General features: G+C 47.3%; 1 non-coding gene across 1 annotated transcript; it reads right to left on the bottom strand.

Annotated features, from left to right (window-relative positions):
• Window positions 1–3999: 3999 nt before the first annotated feature.
• LOC143306724 (5.8S ribosomal RNA) lies at window positions 4000–4154 on the bottom strand. The gene has a single exon (XR_013064055.1). It is a non-coding gene; the product is annotated as a 5.8S ribosomal RNA (ribosomal RNA).
• Window positions 4155–5000: the final 846 nt, after the last annotated feature.

The following is a 5000-nucleotide window of genomic DNA, read 5'->3' as shown; positions in this document are numbered from 1 at the left end:
AAGAGGGCAAGCCCTCGCATTCGCCAGTGGTTCCCCACAGCTCACCGTATAGTCCGATTACATCGGCGCTATTCGGTAAAGTGATTTTATCGCTTTCAAATTCTGCCCCCGTGATTGCCATGTCCACCAATTTCTTGGGGCATTTTTTGTAGACCTCCTGGTATCGAGCGTATTTGAATTTGCCAAGCTTAGTTCTCTTGCTTTGAGCCTTGGAGTTTGGCTTGGACTTTGAATTCTTCGAGTTTTTTGGGGTTTTTCGGCGTTTATCCCCCTCTCCGCCTTTTAGCATTTCGACTAGAGCATTCACAACGCGATTGATACCTTCGGGCCGGCATTCACCTTGGGCAAGTTTAACAATTTCGCTGTCAATTTTAGCCATTTCCGGATCCTCTAGAACGGGGCCAGCCCTGATACATTCGATTAGAGGTTCCTGCCATGCATCCTCCGCGTCGTCCTCATTTATCGTTTCGACCGGCGAGACGTGGATGTTGTTGGGTTCGGAGATGTTATTGGAGTTATCCTCCTCTGCCTCAGCCGGTACAACCGGCCTTTGGCGCGTATTTAGCTGTCTCCTTTTCTCACTGATCTGTTTCAGTGTTTTATCGGGGAAGTAATTTCTAGTTTTAGCGCCTATCTGTTTTTCGGCTCTGAATCGGTCGTTTAACTCCCGAAGCAAAGCTGTCTCTTCCTCCGTCCAGACAGAGCATTTCCTGCCTTTCTTACCCTTACCTGGCTCTACAGTCTTGGCTCGTGCTGCGTTTCTGATGTCTGGGTGCATGTGCATTTCATGAATTGACAGTCCCCTTTTTGTGGCGAAGGTCTTGTCACACCCAGTGCATTTGAAACTCTGCTCAACAGGTTCACATTTACCCTTGCACTTCGGGATATGACATTTGATACTATGTATCTTTTCGGACTCTTTTCCACACTTCGCGCAGCACCAGACTAAACGCAGTTTTGGATGTTGTTTCTGCGCGTGTACTGCGATGGCTTTATCACTTGCGCATATTGTCTGTGTACCAGCCAGACTGCAGGCCAAGCAAGCGGTCGTCGAGGACAGGGGTATGTCAATTCGCTGAGCCAATTCGTGACCGTTTGAATCGCCAGGTTGTTTATCGGTGGCCCTCCTATCCAAAGCGGATATTTCCGCCACAGGGGTTCCAGGGCCGAGAACCCCTGCGTCCGAGGCTTTTTCGTTTGTGCATGTTCTACCCATAATTCAGTTTAGTTTATCGAAGGAGAGAGATCTAGGCGACAGTTCCATTTCGATGCCATCTCATGTCCATTTTCGTGCCAGTTCGGTATAAGGTTTAGCTGTCCTTTAGCATTTAACATTTAGCATTTCGCCTGCAGGCTTCGGCCCTGAGAGTACCCAAAGCAATAGCGTCGCCGACCGGTAATTCAAAGCTTGGCCAGTCCAAGGACTCCTCCTGCTAACAGCTGGCCAGACCCGGGGACGGCGCATAGTCCGTACATCCGGGTAATTATAACTGAACCTAGCTTGCGGCGGTCCTGACGCACACACATTCGAAAATGGATTGGTTGCGGCCTGATACCGTCTGAGTACCGTCGCGCAGTCGGCCAGGCAACCGAGGGTCTGTCACGAACACCGTTAAGGTGACGGACAGGCTCCGCCTCGGACCGTAGACCGACACGCAACGGGTCGCGACGTTCTACTAGGGGAGAAGTGCACGACTACCTCGCCGGAACATTCGCCGAAGGTGGTGTGCCCTCGCTAATGGAACCCGAAGGTCCATCCGGGGCATCGCGCACCAACGGGAGCCAGCGTTGTTGACGATGAATCTCCCCATTCGATCTTTTGGGTTTCTCAGGTTTACCCCTGAACGGTTTCACGTACTCTTGAACTCTCTCTTCAAAGTTCTTTTCAACTTTCCCTCACGGTACTTGTTCGCTATCGGTCTCGTGGTCGTATTTAGCCTTAGATGGAGTTTACCACCCACTTAGGGCTGCACTCTCAAGCAACCCGACTCTAAGGAGAGATCCTCCCGAAACGCGTACCGGTCACTACGGGCCTGGCACCCTCTATGGGTAAATGGCCCCATTCAAGATGGACTTGGACGCAATTCGATGTCTCGGGATAAACGGATCCTCCTGAACACTACATTTCCCAGCGGCGGTACCGCGGGATTCAGTGCTGGGCTCATTCCTGTTCGCTCGCCGCTACTAAGGAAATCCTAGTTAGTTTCTTTTCCTCCGCTTAATAATATGCTTAAATTCAGCGGGTAATCTCGCCTACTCTGAGGTCGTCAATTTCTTTGGTTTCATCGAAAGGTGAATAATGATGCTCGATGCAAAAAAAAAAAAAATAAACGAAAAGAAGCAAAAAAGCAAACACGTAGAGAAACTGTGCGTGAATCAACCTTTCGCATATTCAATTTTTCCTCCTCTCTCGTTTCAAAATGTTTGTATTTATCGTTCGATGAAACGAGCACAAGAGGGAAAAAAAAGTTGAGACACGACGTTCCCATAATTTTCGTGTTATTTCCTTTTTGCTTCAAACATTTTGCGGACTGCAGCTTCGTCGTATTGCTTTTATCAATTTTTAACAATTTCAAAGCGAAGACAACTCGCAAGACGATCCATTTCGTCTCGGTTCAATTTTAACGTCCGTCCGTATTATTTTTTGTTCCACAAGAGATTTCGAATAGGTTTCTTTATTTATCATCCCTTCTTTTCGAGCGCCACGGAAGCAAGAGGAAAAGCAAGAGCGAGAGAACATTTCGCGTATACTTCATTTAACAATTTTAACCAACACGCGATGTACTCCACACACCTCTTAGATTTAACAACTGCTTTTCTCTTCTTCTCCCCTTAGCGCAAGGGTAAACCCCATTTGTCTCTTCTTTGGAACGCAACAAAACTTTCGAGGACTGGACGACCGAGCGATGGTCGCGCGGTCTTCGCTTATCTTTAACAAACGAAGTAGTCCGTATGTATTCTAAATGTTGAAGCCTCCTAGAGCTTTAAGCCATGCGAGACATTGAAATGCTGTTTTAACGGGAGCATGCATAATTGCTGCAAACATACTTTTATCACAAGTTCTAGCCACGCCACGGAGGCTTCGAAGTTCCTTCACCATTCGCTTTCCTCTCTTTTGTTACACAGTTTCAGACTACGATCAGGGGTACCGAAACGCTGTATTGATTGTAAACAACCATTTTTATCTTGGAGCGGAGCGTTCCTTTACTCGTTAGATTTGTCTTGTCGCGTGTGTATTCGCTTTTTCGACGCTTTTTAACCATTTAACTTGTTTAGCGAAGCTAAACGCACAGACAGACAAAAAAAAAGGAACAGCATCGCGCGTCAAACAGCGACGACCCATCTGAAGCGATCTTTCATTTATACACCGTTTGTAAACAGAGAGATGTATAAAGCGCGGGGAATCATTCGAAACCCTGGGGCTATTCGAGCTTGCATTTCAGCAAATTATCATCTCAAACATTTCACTCGTTTGCTTTTTCTAAATTTATAGGAGAGCTTCTTTCGTTTATTTTTGACACACCTTTCGTAAATATCGTTTCTGGCAACGTCGGGAGCGTGGATTTCTACAAGTGAACAATCGCGCCGATCCGATAACTTCCAGCAGGATGGAGAATCTTTATAGATTATCTTCCGAGAACTCGGTGCTTTCACGGGCGGTCGTTTATAAATTTTAACGAACGACTCGCGCGCCGTGACGCACTTGCGCTAGTTCGAAGAGATATTTCGAAATTTGTTTCTCTCCTTTAACGGCCTGCATTTAGTGTATCGGTTGCGATTTTCGTCACATCGTTTCCACGACAAACGCCGACGAACTGCCCAACTATCGCTCGTACGTTGCGACTCTTTCTTTGTTTATCGTTCATTCATTCTTTCAATTTCGTTCGATAATCCCGCTCCGAAACGTTCTACTTTCGTTGAACGACGGCGAGATGTTTAGAAAGAAATGAATTACTCTTTTTTCGAGAAGCAAACGCAAGCAGTCTTTTGTTAAGAAAACGACCCTCAGCCAGGCGTGGTCCAGGAATTGTATCCGTGGACCGCAATGTGCGTTCGAAATGTCGATGTTCATGTGTCCTGCAGTTCACACGTTGACGCGCAATTAGCTGCGTTCTTCATCGACCCACGAGCCAAGTGATCCACCGTTCAGGGTAATCGTAAAATTTTGTATTTCAAACTCTTTAGATCTTTAGAGTGTTATTTTCATTATTAACACGCATCACATTCGATACCCACATCACTCTCCCACCCGGCGCGTGCGGGAGAGCGAATTCGGGCGTCGCCAACGTATTTGTTTGTTTGTTCGATCGTTGACGACACGATCGCGTCCAAGGACGGAAACCGTCGGAGAAACGCCCAGTGGCACGCTCCTCTCGACGGTCGGGCGTAAAGTACATTTAAAAACCTTGAAAAGTACGAACGCACACAAGGAATGCGAGCGCGCGTCCTGTCGCTGAATCGTGGGTTGCGAGATTCGAACAGACACACGGCCGGCGACGATCGGTCTAACTAATGGACACATAGTTTTTCAAAGACTCGCTATCGTCGCTTCTCAGCCGGTCCGTAAACAACACACATCGATCAGGCGGACGCACGAATCTTACCACGGTGCGTGTTTCGTAGATTCCAGGTTACCCGCAAGTACCTCTCTCTCCCTCTCGAAAGAGGAATCTCGATCCGTCCTTTTTGGACAATGGAGAAATCTTTTTATCGCAACACGGATGGCAAAGAAACAACCAAAGCGTAGGAGCGTGGGGACGAGAGCGACGAAAAGAACGTCGCGAAAACAAAGTTTCGACGGTTGCTCGTTCTAATACATCGTAGTTTCAACTCTCTCAGTTTTAACCACTCCTAGACGCTTCGTAAACTTTTAACAATTCTTCGCCTCCGCGAGTTTCATTTCGAATAGAGCGAACGCAACACGGACCAAAAAAACTCCGGTGATGCCAGATCATTTAGCAAAGATCAGACGGCGGGTCATCTGTATTCCTTTTCTCTCT

Source organism: Osmia lignaria, unplaced genomic scaffold (genome assembly GCF_051020975.1).
Source record: "Osmia lignaria lignaria isolate PbOS001 unplaced genomic scaffold, iyOsmLign1 scaffold0035, whole genome shotgun sequence".
In the NCBI taxonomy this organism is placed as follows: domain Eukaryota; kingdom Metazoa; phylum Arthropoda; class Insecta; order Hymenoptera; family Megachilidae; genus Osmia; species Osmia lignaria.
Note: the sequence above shows the minus strand (reverse complement) of the source record. Positions and strands in the feature narration are given on the sequence as shown.